This window comes from Pristiophorus japonicus, chromosome 23 (assembly GCF_044704955.1).
Source record: "Pristiophorus japonicus isolate sPriJap1 chromosome 23, sPriJap1.hap1, whole genome shotgun sequence".
NCBI classification, from domain to species: Eukaryota; Metazoa; Chordata; class Chondrichthyes; family Pristiophoridae; genus Pristiophorus; species Pristiophorus japonicus.
The window spans coordinates 16672499-16687939 of record NC_091999.1 but is presented as its reverse complement, the minus strand read 5'-3'; positions in this window follow the sequence as shown (position 1 = coordinate 16687939).

The following is a 15441-nucleotide window of genomic DNA, read 5'->3' as shown; positions in this document are numbered from 1 at the left end:
CCTTCCAAACATGATACCTACTGTCCCCTCTCTCTGTCCACACCGTCCCCTCTCTCTGTCCACACCGTCCCCTCTCTCTGTCCACACCGTCCCCTCTCTCTGTCCACACCGTCCCCTCTCTCTGTCCACACCGTCCCCTCTCTCTGTCCACACCGTCCCCTCTCTCTGTCCACACCGTCCCCTCTCTCTGTCCACACCGTCCCCTCTCTCTGTCCACACCGTCCCCTCTCTCTGTCCACACCGTCCCCTCTCTCTGTCCACACCGTCCCCTCTCTCTGTCCACACCGTCCCCTCTCTCTGTCCACACCGTCCCCTCTCTCTGTCCACACCGTCCCCTCTCTCTGTCCACACCGTCCCCTCTCTCTGTCCACACCGTCCCCTCTCTCTGTCCACACCGTCCCCTCTCTCTGTCCACACCGTCCCCTCTCTCTGTCCACACCGTCCCCTCTCTCTGTCCACACCGTCCCCTCTCTCTGTCCACACCGTCCCCTCTCTCTGTCCACACCGTCCCCTCTCTCTGTCCACACCGTCCCCTCTCTCTGTCCACACCGTCCCCTCTCTCTGTCCACACCGTCCCCTCTCTCTGTCCACACCGTCCCCTCTCTCTGTCCACACCGTCCCCTCTCTCTGTCCACACCGTCCCCTCTCTCTGTCCACACCGTCCCCTCTCTCTGTCCACACCGTCCCCTCTCTCTGTCCACACCGTCCCCTCTCTCTGTCCACACCGTCCCCTCTCTCTGTCCACACCGTCCCCTCTCTCTGTCCACACCGTCCCCTCTCTCTGTCCACACCGTCCCCTCTCTCTGTCCACACCGTCCCCTCTCTCTGTCCACACCGTCCCCTCTCTCTGTCCACACCGTCCCCTCTCTCTGTCCACACCGTCCCCTCTCTCTGTCCACACCGTCCCCTCTCTCTGTCCACACCGTCCCCTCTCTCTGTCCACACCGTCCCCTCTCTCTGTCCACACCGTCCCCTCTCTCTATCCACACCGTCCCCTCTCTCTATCCACACCGTCCCCTCTCTCTATCCACACCGTCCCCTCTCTCTATCCACACCGTCCCCTCTCTCTATCCACACCGTCCCCTCTCTCTATCCACACCGTCCCCTCTCTCTATCCACACCGTCCCCTCTCTCTATCCACACCGTCCCCTCTCTCTATCCACACCGTCCCCTCTCTCTATCCACACCGTCCCCTCTCTCTATCCACACCGTCCCCTCTCTCTATCCACACCGTCCCCTCTCTCTATCCACACCGTCCCCTCTCTCTATCCACACCGTCCCCTCTCTCTATCCACACCGTCCCCTCTCTCTATCCACACCGTCCCCTCTCTCTATCCACACCGTCCCCTCTCTCTATCCACACCGTCCCCTCTCTCTATCCACACCGTCCCCTCTCTCTATCCACACCGTCCCCTCTCTCTATCCACACCGTCCCCTCTCTCTATCCACACCGTCCCCTCTCTCTATCCACACCGTCCCCTCTCTCTATCCACACCGTCCCCTCTCTCTATCCACACCGTCCCCTCTCTCTATCCACACCGTCCCCTCTCTCTATCCACACCGTCCCCTCTCTCTATCCACACCGTCCCCTCTCTCTATCCACACCGTCCCCTCTCTCTATCCACACCGTCCCCTCTCTCTATCCACACCGTCCCCTCTCTCTATCCACACCGTCCCCTCTCTCTATCCACACCGTCCCCTCTCTCTATCCACACCGTCCCCTCTCTCTATCCACACCGTCCCCTCTCTCTATCCACACCGTCCCCTCTCTCTATCCACACCGTCCCCTCTCTCTATCCACACCGTCCCCTCTCTCTATCCACACCGTCCCCTCTCTCTATCCACACCGTCCCCTCTCTCTATCCACACCGTCCCCTCTCTCTATCCACACCGTCCCCTCTCTCTATCCACACCGTCCCCTCTCTCTATCCACACCGTCCCCTCTCTCTATCCACACCGTCCCCTCTCTCTATCCACACTGTCCCCTCTCTCTATCCACACTGTCCCCTCTCTCTATCCACACTGTCCCCTCTCTCTATCCACACTGTCCCCTCTCTCTATCCACACTGTCCCCTCTCTCTGTCCACACTGTCCCCTCTCTCTGTCCACACTGTCCCCTCTCTCTGTCCACACTGTCCCCTCTCTCTGTCCACACTGTCCCCTCTCTCTGTCCACACTGTCCCCTCTCTCTGTCCACACTGTCCCCTCTCTCTGTCCACACTGTCCCCTCTCTCTGTCCACACTGTCCCCTCTCTCTGTCCACACTGTCCCCTCTCTCTGTCCACACTGTCCCCTCTCTCTGTCCACACTGTCCCCTCTCTCTGTCCACACTGTCCCCTCTCTCTGTCCACACTGTCCCCTCTCTCTGTCCACACTGTCCCCTCTCTCTGTCCACACTGTCCCCTCTCTCTGTCCACACTGTCCCCTCTCTCTATCCACACTGTCCCCTCTCTCTATCCACACTGTCCCCTCTCTCTATCCACACTGTCCCCTCTCTCTATCCACACTGTCCCCTCTCTCTATCCACACTGTCCCCTCTCTCTATCCACACTGTCCCCTCTCTCTATCCACACTGTCCCCTCTCTCTATCCACACTGTCCCCTCTCTCTATCCACACTGTCCCCTCTCTCTATCCACACTGTCCCCTCTCTCTATCCACACTGTCCCCTCTCTCTATCCACACTGTCCCCCCTCTCTCTGTCCACACAGTCCCCCCTCTCTCTGTCCACACTGTCCCCTCTCTCTGTCCACACTGTCCCCTCTCTCTATCCACACTGTCCCCTCTCTCTATCCAGTGAGGATATTGTCCGGTCCTGTTGAGGTGCAACCTGTCCGGCTTGTACTGGTCCCCCCTCCCCCAGAAACGCTCCCAATGCCTCAGGAATCTAAATCCCTCCCTCCTGCACCAAGCTCCAGCCATGCATTCATCTGCTCTATCCTCTTATTTCTGTACTCACCAGCACGTGGCACCAGGAGTAATCCGAACATTACTACCTTTGAGGTCCTGTTTATTAATCTCTTTCCTCGCTCCCTAAATACTGCCTGCAGGATCTCATCCCTCTTTCTACCGATGTCATTGGTCCCGATATGGACCACAACCTCTGGATGTTCATCCTCCCCCCTCAACAATGTCCTGCAGCCGCTCAGTGACATCCTTGACCCTGGCACCAGGGAGGCAACATACCATCCTGGAATCATGTCTGTGCCTGCAGAAGCGCTTGTTTGTTCCCCTAACTATCAAATCCACCACAACTATTACTCTTCCACTCTTCTTCCTCCCCGCCCTGTGCAGCTGAGCCACCCACGATGTCGTGGACATGGCTCTGGCTGTACTCCCCAGAGAAACCATCGCCCTCATCAGTATCCAGAACTGAAAACCGGTTAGCGAGCGAGATGCACTCAGGGGACTCCTGTCCTACTCTTGCCCCATAACGCTGAAAGTTTTTTAAACTCATGTTTATCTCTTTCGAAAGTTACAAGTGAATCTGCTTCCAGCACCCGAACAGGCAGTGTGTTCCAGGCCAGAACATCTCGCTGCTTCATTAGTCCCCTCATGTAGCATCTGGTTCATTTGCCAATCACATTAAATCTGTGCCTCTAGTTACTGAACTTTCTGACACTGGAAATTGTTTCCCCTTATTAAGAGGATTGGCGGGCTGGAGGAGGTTACAGAGATAGGGAGGGGCAAGGCCTTGGAGGGATTTGAACAAGAGGATGGGAATTTTAAAGCCTGAAGCCACCAGCCGTCTCCCCCAGTGCAGAATGTGACTCACTGCTAACAGAAAGGATTTTTGTTTACTTACAAAAGATGCATAATGAAGGGAACTCAATCTCTGTATCTTTAACTTACAGCGACATGAGGGAAATGAATGATCTTTAAACACCTGGTCCACTTGGCACTGAAGTGTCTGAAACTCATAATAGGAACTCCAGGGAAATAAAATACTGACAAATGTTAAACTGTTTTGCTGACAAAAGAAATCTCGATTAACTTTAAAAAATAAATAGTTTAACAGGGGTTCACACAGACTCACCTGATAGGCCGACTCAGGATCCAGCCCTCAAGCACCGCGATTGGTTGCAGAACACGCTGCTCCCTGGGCCCTCCGGTCTCTGACCTCTCTTCCTGTTGGTTCCGAGGACAATCAATCACCACTCACCAACATTACGCTGCCACATTAAGTTGAGGGGCTCAGGAGGAAGAAATAAAATGGGGCCGTGAATCTGAGTTCAGAAATAAAATTAAAGAAGCATAATTAAATTTATAAACAAAACTATTTAAAGTAAAATCAAATTAATTGTTGCATTTAATACATCCTTCTGGGCCAAGTGGGAAACAAGTGATGTGTGGGCTGTGCAGAGTGTCTGTGCCCGGTTACACAGCGTGTCCTTGGCTCCCCGCTCCAAGTGCACATGTTTCAGCTCACATCCAACTGACTGGATAAACCTCGCCCGTCTAAACCCCATCACACAAATAGCAGCATTTGATGTTTAGTTCTGCTCAACCTTTATAAACACTGGTTAGGCCTCAGCTGACATATTGTGCTCAATTCTGGGCACCATACTTTCAGAAGGGTATCTGCACCTTAGAGAGGGACAGAAGAGATTTACGAGAATGGTACGAAGGAGGAGGGACTTCAGTTATGTGGAGATACTGGAGAAGCTGCTGTAATTCACCTTGGAGTAGAAAAGTTTAAGAGGAGATTTGATAGAGTGTTCAAAATCATGAACGGTTTTAATAGACTAAATAAGGAGAAACACATTCCAGTGGCAGAAGGGTCAGTAACCAGAGGACACAGAGTTCAGGTGATTGGCAAAAGAAGCAGAGGCGACATGAGGAACCATTGTATAAGCAGCGAGTTGTTGCAATCTGGAATGCACTGCCTGATAGGGCGGTGGAAGCAGATTCAATAGTGGCTTTCAAAAGTGAATTGGATAAATACTAAAGGGACAATATTTGCAGAGCTATGGGGAAAGAGCAGGGGAGTGGAACTAACTGGATAGCTCGACCATAGAGCCAGCACAGGCACGATGGGCCGAATGGTCTCCTGCACTTTCATTCTATGAAAATGGCGGATGATCTTATCCAGAATGCTGCGACCACATATCCCCAGAAAACCAAGACCGCCTATTTCCACCTGTGTAATATCGGCCGTCTCCATCCCTGCCTCAGCTCACCCTCTGCTGAAACCCTCATCCATTCCTCGGTTACCTCTAGACTTGACTATTCCAACACACTCCTGGCTGGCCTCCCACATTCTACCCCACGTAATCTTCACCTCATCCAAAACTCGGCTGCCCGTGTCCTAACTCGCATCAAGTCTCGTTCATCCATCACCCCCTGTGCTCACTGACCTACATTGGCTCCCGGTTAAGCAACACTTCGATTTCAAAATTCTCATCCTGGTTTACAAATCCCTCCATGGTCTCGCCCCTCCCTATCTCTGTAATCTCCTCCAGCCCCACAACCCCCAGAGATGTCTGCGCTCCTCTAATTCTGCCTCCTGAGCATCCCTGATTATAATCGCCCAACCGTTGGTGGCCTTGTCTTCTGTTGCCGAGGACTCAAGCTCTGGAACTGCCTCCCGAAACCTCTGTACCTCCTCCCTGAAAGCACTGACTCTGGCTGGGTTCAGTTCTACACTCACTGGTTCCCTTCCCCTGAAGGTACTGACTCTGGCTGGGTTCAGTTCTGCACTCACTGGTTCCCCTCCCCTGAAGTTACTGTGTCTGGCTGGGTTCAGTTCTGCACTCACTGGTTCCCCTCCCCTGAAGGTACTGACTCTGGCTGGGTTCAGTTCTACACTCACTGGTTCCCCTCCCCTGAAGTTACTGTGTCTGGCTGGGTTCAGTTCTACACTCACTGGTTCCCCTCCCCTGAAGGTGCTGACTCTGGCTGGGTTCAGTTCTCCACTCACTGGTTCCCCTCCCATGAAGGTACTGACTCTGGCTGGGTTCAGTTCTCCACTCACTGGTTCCCCTCCCCTGAAGGTACTGACTCTGGCTGGGTTCAGTTCTACACTCACTGGTTCCCTTCCCCTGAAGGTACTGACTCTGGCTGGGTTCAGTTCTACACTCACTGGTTCCCCTCCCCTGAAGTTACTGTGTCTGGCTGGGTTCAGTTCTACACTCACTGGTTCCCCTCCCCTGAAGGTGCTGACTCTGGCTGGGTTCAGTTCTCCACTCACTGGTTCTCCTCCCCTGAAGGTACTGACTCTGGCTGGGTTCAGTTCTCCACTCACTGGTTCCCCTCCCCTGAAGGTACTGACTCTGGCTGGGTTCAGTTCTACACTCACTGGTTCCCCTCCCCTGAAGGTACTGTCTCTGGCTTTGTTCAGTTCTACACTCACTGGTTCCCCTCCCCTGAAGGTACTGACTCTGGCTTTGTTTAGTTCTATAATCACTGGTTCCCCTCTCTCTGCTGAAAAATTGACTCTCTCTGGTTTCAGTTCTGCACTCACTGGTTAACATACGATATCGGAGCAGCAGTCGGCCATGCGGCCCCTCGAACCTGCTCCACCATTTAATACGATCGTAGCTGATCCGATCATGGACTCAAATCCCATTCACTGCCCGCTCCCCATAACCCCTTATCGTTTGAGAAAGTGTCTATTTCTGTCTTAAATTTGTACAATGTCTCAGCTTCCACAGCTCTCTGAGGCAGTGAATTCCACACATCCACAACCCTCAGAAGAAATTTCTCCTCATCTCAGTTTTAAATGGGGGCTCCTTATTCTAAGATTATGCCCTCTAGTTCTAGTCTCCCCCATCAGTGAAACATCCTCTCTGCATCCACCTTGTCACGCCCCCTCATAATCTTATATATTTCAATAAGATCACTTTTCTATCTTCTGAATTCCAATGAGTAGAGACCCAACATATTCAACCCCTTCATCTCCAGAATAAACTTTGTGAACCTTTTCTGAACTGCTTCCAAAGCAAGTATATCCTTTCGTAAATACAGAAACCAAAACTGCACGCAGTATTCCAAGTGTGGCCTCACCAATACCCTGTACAACTGTAGCAAGACTTCCCAGCTTTTATACTCCATCCCCTTTGTAATAAAGGCCAAGATTCCATTGGCCTTCCTGATCACTTGCTGTACCTGCATACTGATCTTTTGTGTTTCATGTACAAGTCCCCCCAGGTCCCGCTGTACAGTAGCACTTGGTAATCTTTCTCCATTTAAATAATAACTTCTTCTGTGATTTTTTTTCTGCCAAAGTGCATGACCTCACACTTTCCAACATTATACTCCATCTGCCAAATTTTTGCCAACTCACGTAGCCTGACAATGTCGTTTTGCAGATTTTGTGTGTCCTCCTCACACATTGCATTTCCTCCCATCTTTGTATCATCAGCAAACTTGGCTACACTACACTCGGTCCCTTCTTCCAAGTCGCTAATATAGATTGTAAATAGTTGGGGTCCCAGCACTGATCCCTGTGGCAACCCACTAGTTACTGATTGCCAAACTGAGAATGAACCATTTATCCCGACTCAATATTTCCGTATAAGTCAACCCTCTCATCTCCGGAATCAACCTCATGAACCTTCTCTCAACTGCCTCTCCTTTCCTCCCCTGAAGATGCTGAATCTGTCTGGTTTCAGTTCTGCACTCACTGGTTCCCCTCCCTCCCCTGTCCCCGCCCCTGAAGGTGCTGTCTCGGGCTCGAATCAGTTCTACACTCACTGGTTTCCCTCTCATCCCTTGAAGATGCCGACACTGGCTGGGTCCAGTTCTACACTCACTGGTTCCCCTCCCCTGAAGGTACTGACTCTGCCTGGGATCAGTTCTACACTCACTGGTTCCCCTCCCTCTCCTCACCTGATGGTGCTGACTCTGGCTGGGTTCAGTTCTACACTCACTGGTTCCCCTCCCCTGAAGGTGCTGACTCTGGCTGGGTTCAGTTCTACACTCACTGGTTCCCCTCCCCTGATGGTGCTGACTCTGGCTGGGTTCAGTTCTGCACTCACTGGTTCCCCTCCCCTGAAGGTGCTGACTCTGGCTGGGTTCAGTTCTGCACTCACTGGTTCCCCTCCCCTGAAGGTACTGACTCTGGCTGGGTTCAGTTCTACACTCACTGGTTCCCCTCCCCTGAAGGTGCTGACTCTGCCTGGGTCCAGTTGTATACTCAGTGGTTCCCCTCCCTCCCATCTGCCCCGTCCCTTAAGGCGCTAACTCTGGCCGTGTTCAATTCCACGCTCACTGTTTCCCCTCCCTCCCCTCTCCAGCACGCAGAGTTCAGGGAGTGAGGAGAGAGATTAAAAAGCAGGACCTCAAAGGTAGTAATCTCCGGATTCCTCCCAATGTCACAAGCTAGTGAGTACAGAAACAGGAGGATAGAGCAGATGAATGCCTGGCTGGAGAGATTGTGCAGGCGGGAGGGAGTTAGTTTCCTGAGGCACTGGGACCGCTTCTGGGGGAGGTGGGACATGGACAATCCGGACGGGTTGCACCTGAACAGAGCCGGGACCAATATCCTCGTGGCGGGGGGGTTTGCTAGTGCTGTTGTGGAGAGTTTAAACTAGCTTGGCAGGGGGATGGGAACCTGAAAATAGAGTCAGTAGGGAGGGGAGTAAAGCTGGAATTAGAAAGCAAAAATAAAGAAAGTGAGTTTGGAGGAGAGAGGAAACAAGCAGGAAAAAAGTGTAAAAAAACAAGGCACTTTGTCTAAATGCACGTAGCATTTGTAACAAAATAGATGAGTTGACGGCACAAAGATACAAATGGGTATGATCTGCTAGGCATTACAGAGACGTGGTTGCAAGGTGAGCAATTGGGGAATTAAATATTCAGCGGTACTGGACAATCCGGAAGGACAGACAGAAAGGAAAAGGAGGTGGAGTAGCTCCATTGATAAAGGATGGAATCACTACAATAGTAAGAAACGATATTGGCTCAAATGATCAGGATGTTGAAACGGTTTGGGTGGAGATCAGGAACAATAAGCGGAAAAAGTCACTGGTGGGTGTAGTCGATAGGCCCCCTAACAAGAGCTACTCTGTTGGTCAGCGCATAAACCAGGAAATAGTGGGGGCTTGTAAAAAGGGAACAGCAATAATCATGGGTGATTTTAACCTCCATATTGATTGGACAAATCAAATTGGTCAGGGTAGCCTTGAGGAGGAGTTCATAGAGTGCATAAGGGACGGGTTCCTTCAGCAGTATGTAACGGAACCAACCAGGGGGCAGGCTATCTTAGATCTGGTCCTGTGTAATGAGACAGGATTAATAAACAATCTCCTAGTAAAGGATCCCTTGGAATGAGTGATCATAGCATGATCTGAATTTGAAATTCAGATGGTGGGTGAGAAAGTTGGATCTCTAACCAGCGTACTAATCTTAAATAAAGGAGACTATGTAGGTATGAGGGCAGAGTTGGGTAAAGTGGACTGGGAAAATAGATTAAAGTGCAGGACGGTTGATGAACAGTGGTGTACATTTAAGGAGATATTGCACAACTCTCAAGAAAAATATATTCCAGTGAGGAGGAAAGGGTGTAAAAGAAAAGATAGCCATCCGTGGCTAACTAAAGAAATAAAGGACGGTATCCAATTAAAAACAAGGGCATACAAAATGGCCAAAACTAGTGGGAGGACAGAAGACTGGGAAGCTTTTAAAAGCCAGCAAAGAATGACTGAAAAAAATGATTAAGAAAGGGAAGATAGACAATGAAAGTAAACTAGCAGAAAATATAAAAACAGATAGCAAGAGTTTCTATAGGTATATAAAAAGGAAAAGAATGGCTAAAGTAAATGTTGGTCCCTTAGAGGACGAGATCAGGGAATTAGTAATGGGGAACATGGAGATGGCAGAAACTCTGAACAAATATATTCTATCAGTCTTTACGGTCGAGGACACTAACAATATCCCAACAGTGAACAGTCAAGGGGCTACAGGGGGGAGGAACTTAACACAATCACTAAGAAGGTGGTACTCAGTAAGATAATGGGACTAAAGGTGGATAAATCCCCTGGAGCTGATGGCTTGCATCCTAGGGTCTTAAGAGAAGTCGCAGCAGGGACAGTGGATGCATTGGTTGTAATTTACCAAAACTCCCTGGATTCTGGGGAGGTCCCAGCGATTGGAAAACTGCAAATGTAACGTCCTTATTTAAAAAAGGAGGCAGAAAAAAAGCAGGAAACTATAGACCAGTTAGCCTCACTTCTGTGGTTGGGAAAATGTTGGAGTCCATTGTTAAAGAAGCAGTAGCAGGATATTTGGAAAAGCAAAATTCGGTCAGGCAGAGTCAGCATGGGTTTATGAAGGGAAGGCATGTTTGACAAATTTGCTGGAATTCTTTGAGGATGTAACAAACAGGGTGGATAAAGGGGAACCAGTGAGTGTGGTGTATTTGGACATCCAGAAGGCATTTGACAAGGTGTCACGTAAAAGGTTACTGCACAAGATAAAAGTTCACAGGGTTGGGGGTAATATATCAGCAAGGATAGAGGATTGGCTAAATAACAGAAAACAGAGAGTCGGATAAATGGTTCATTCTCTGGTTGGCAACCAGTAACTAGTGTGGTGCTGCAGGGATCAGTGCTGGGATCCCAACTATTTACATTCTATATTAAAGGACTTGGAAGAAGGGACTGAGTGTAACATTGCCAAGTTTGCTGGCGATAAAAAGATGGGAGGAAAAGCAATGTGTGAGGACACATAAAATCTACAAAAGGACATAGACAGGCTAAGTGAATGGGAAAAAATTTGGCAGATGGAGTATAATATTAGAAAGTGTGAGGTCATGCACTTTGACAGAAAAAAAATCAAAGAGCAAGTTATTATTTAAATGGAGAAAGATTGCAAAGTGCTGCAGTACAGCGGGACCTGGGGGGTACTTGTGCATGAAACACAAAAGGACAGTATGCAGGTACAGCAAGTGATCAGGAAGGCGAACGGAATCTTGGCCTTCCTGATCCATGTTTATGAAAGGATATACTTGCTTTGGAGGCAGTTCAGAGAAGGTTTCGGAGATGAGGGGGATGACTTATGAGGAAATTTGAGGAGTTTGGGCCTCTTCACATTGGAATTCAGAAGAATGAGAGGTGATCTTATCGAAACATATAAGATTATGAGGGGGCGGGACAAGGTGGATGCAGAGAGGATGTTTCCACTGATGGGGGAGACTTGAACTCGAGGGCATAATCTTAGAATAAGGGGCCACCCATTTAAAACTGAGATGAGGAGGAATGTCTTCTCTCAAAGGGTTGTAAATCTGTGGAATTTGCTGCCTCAGAGAGCTGTGGAAGTTGGGTCATAGAAACATAGAAAATAGTTGCAGGAGTGGGCCATTCGGTGGTTTTGTGACTGGAAGGCTGTTTCCAGTGGGGTTCTGCAGGGCTCAGTGCTGGGTCCCTTGTTTTTTGTGGTATATATCAATGACTTGGTCTTCAATGTTGGGGGCATGATTAAGAAGCTTGAAGGTGAAACTAAAATAGGCTGTGTGGTTGAGAATTAAGAAGAAAACTGCGGATTGCAGGAAGATATCAATGTACTGGTCAGGTGGGCAGTAAAGTGGCAAATGGAATTTAATCCAGATAAGTGTGAGGTAATACATTTGGGGAGGTCTAACAAGGCAAGGGATTACACATTAAATGCTACAACACTGAAAATTGTAGAGGAACAAAGGGACCTTGGAGTGTAGGTCCACAGATCCCTGAAGGTGGCAGGCCAGGTATATATGGTGGTTAAGAAGGCATATGGAATACTTACCTTTATTAGTCGAGGCATGGAATACAAGAGCTAGGAGGTTATGCTTGAACTGGTTAGACCACAGTTGGAATACTGTGTGAAGTTCTGGTCACCACATTGCAGGAAAGATGTGATTGTACTGGAAAGGGTACAGAGGAGATTTACAAGAATGTTACCTGGACTGGAGAATTTTGGCTATGAGGAAAGATTGGAGATGCAGAGTCCATTTTCTTTGGATCAGAGGACACTGAGGGGAGACCTGATGAAAGTATTAAATTATGAGGGGCCTGGATAGAGTGGATAGGAAGGACTTTCACTTTCCTGCACTATTCCATATCCCTTGATTCCCTTAATATACAAAAATCTATCGATCTCTGTCTTAAATATGCTCAAAGACAGAGCCTCCACAGCCCTCTGGGGTAGAGAATTACAAAGATTAATGAGTGAATATGTTTCTGCTCATCTCAGTCCTAAATGGCCAACCCCTTATTTTGAGACTGTGACCCCTGGTTCGAGACTCCTGAGCCAGAGGAAACATCCTCCCTGCAGCTATCCTGTCACGCTTTTTAAGAATTTTGTCTGTTTCAATGAGATCATCTCTCATTCTTCTAAACTCTAGAAAATACATGCCTAGTCTACTCAATCTCTCCTCATAGGACAATCCTCCCACCCCAGGAATTCAGTTTGGTGAACCTTCGTTGCCATCCTCAACGGCAAGTACATCCTTCCTTAGGTAAGCAGCCATAACTGTACACAATACTCCAGCTGCATCTCACCAGGACCCTATATAATTGCAGTAAGACGTCTTTACTCCTGTACTCAAATCCTCTTGTAATAAAGGCCAACATACCATTTGCTTTCTTCGTTGCTTGCTGTACCTGCATATTAACTTTCAGTGATGCGTGTACAAGGACACCAAGGTCCCTCTGAAAACCAGCATTTCCCAATCTCTCACAATTTCAAATAGCTGTTTCCAGTCCACTTTGGCTAAATCACATCTCAGCTTAGTAAAATTGGCTTTTCCCCAATTGAGAACTTTTATTCCTGGTCTGTCTTTGTCCTTTTACATAACTACCCTAAATCAAACTGAATTATGATCACTAGCACGAAAATGCTGTCCCATCGATACCCCTTCCACCTACCCAGCTTCAGTCCCTAATACGAAGTCCAGAACTTCCCCCTCTCTTTTTGGGCTTGCTACGTACTGGCTAAAAGGTTCTGCTGGTTGCTGACCCCTCTGCAAAGGGAAATAGGTCCTTCCCCTCCACTCTATCTAGGCCGCTCATAATTTTATACACCTCATTAAGATCTCCCCTCAGCCTCCTTTGTTCCAAAGAGGATTGGTGGGCTGGAGGAGGTTACAGAGATAGGGAAGGGTGAGACCCTGGAGAGAGTTGAACAAGAGAATGCGTATTTTAAAGGCTGATACCACCAGCCATCTCGCCCAGCACAGAATGTAACTCACTACCAACAGGAAGGATGTTACTTTAAATACTACGAATGCATAATGCGGGGAAATCAATCTCTGCCCGTTAACTAACAGCGTCATGGAAAGAGGGAAATGAATGACATTTAAACACCTGATTAACTTGGAACTGAAGTGTCTGAAACTCATAATAGGAGCTCCAGGAAAATAAAAAACTGAGCAATGTTACATTGTTTTGTTAACAAAAGAAATCACGATTCAACTTTTAAAAGATAAATTGTTTAACAGGGGTTCACAAAGACTCACCCGACAGGCCGACTCAGGATCCACCCCTCAAGCACCGCGATTGGTTGCAGAACTCGCTGCTCCCTGGGCACTCCGGCCTCTGACCTCTCTTCCTGTTGGTTCCCAGGGCAATCAATCACTACTCGCCAACATTACACTGCCAGATTAAGTTGAGGGGCTTGGAGGAAGAAATAAAACAAGACCGTGAACCTGAGTGAAGAAATAAAATTAGAGAAGCATGATGAAATAAACAAGGATAGACAATATAAACTGAAGGGTACAATCCGAAAGGGGGTGCATGAACAGTGAGACCTGCGGGTATATGTGGACAAATCACTGAAGGTGACAGGACAGGTTGGGAAAGCAGTTAAAAAAGCTTACAGGTTGCTGGGCATCACAGAGTACAAAAGCAAGGAGGTTATGATGAACCTTTGTAAAACACTGGTTCGGCCTCAACTGGAGCATTGTGTCCGATTCTGGGCAACGCAGATTAGGATGTGAAGGCCTGAGAGAGGGTGCAGAAAAGATTGACAAGAATGATTCACGAGATGAGGGACTTCAGTTCCATGGATTGACTGGAGAAGCTGGGGTTGTTCTCCTTAGAGCAGAGAAGGTTGAGAGGAGAATTGATAGAAGTGTTCAAAATCATGAGGGGTGTGGACAGAGTAGATAGAGAGATACTGTTCCCACTGGCAGAAGGGTAGAGAATCAGAGGAGATGGATTTAAGGTGAATGGCAAAAGAACCAAAGGTGACATCAGAAAATCTATTTTACGCAGCGAGTGGTTAGGATCCGGAAAGCACAGCCTGAAAGGGTGGTGGAGGAAGACTCAATCACAGCTTTCAAAAAAAAAAGTTGGATAAGTATCTGAAAGAAAACATTTGCAGGGCTGGGGGAAGGGCGGGGCAGTGGGACTAGCTGGGAGCAGGCAAGGGTTCGATGGGCCGAGCGGCCTTCCGTGCTGTAACCATTCTCTGATTGTGTGAGCAGAACCACTCTGTTCCCTGACTCAATCTAAAGCCTTCCTGATTGTGAGCACCTCTGTTAAACCTGCCCTGCACCCTCACTGCTCCAAGGAGAACCACCCCAGATGCTGCAGCCATCATCTTATTGAATGGCAGCAGGCTCGAGGGGCCAAAGGGCCGACTCATCTCCTATTTCTGATGTTCTCATGTATTCATGTCACTGGTCCCCATCCTGTACCTGCTCCCTGCAGTAAGATGGCCGCCGCGCATGCTCCCTGCCCTGCAGCGGGACAATGGAAAGTATTGTGACGTCGAGGAAGCCCCGCCCCCCGTGGCGGGCGGCCCCGTGTTGGCCAAAGATGGCGGCCGAACTCCCGGCAAACCCCGACAGTAACCAAGGCCCGTCCCCGCCCGAAGGTGCCACACAGCCGCCACCCGCCGACTCGGCGGCCAAATCTCACCGCCCGCACGTGTCCGTGAGAAGGTGAGTCCTCAGGGAGGCTGAGCGCGCTGCCCGGGCTGCTCATCCATCCTCCGCGTGGGGCAAAACATCGTCCGTCCGCAGCTAATCTCCCACAATAGGCTGGCCCCGCGCCTGCGCACAACTCCGCCTCGCCTCACCTGGGCCCCGAGCTCAAAGGCTGCGAGCGGAGCCCACCAACAAACCCCCCAACCGCCCGCCCGCAACACTCAGCCCGCAGCCAATGGCGAGGGGGCGCGGGGCACCAGCCCACCCAGCGCGTTGCTCCGCACCAATCAGTGGCGGGGGGGCGGGGCCGCGGCACCAATCAATCACTGGTCCCTGAAGGTACTGACTGTGGCTGGGTCCAGTTCTACACTCACTGGTTCCCCTCCCCTGAAGGTACTGACTCTGGCTGGGTTCAGTTCTACACTCACTGGTTCCCCTCCCCTAAAGGTACTGACTCTGGCTGGGTTCAGTTCTGCACTCACTGGTTCCCCTCCCCTGAAGGTACTGACTCTGGCTGGGTTTAGTTCTACACTCACTGGTTCCCCTCCCCTGAAGGTACTGATTCTGGCTGGGTTCAGTTCTACACTCACTAGTTCCC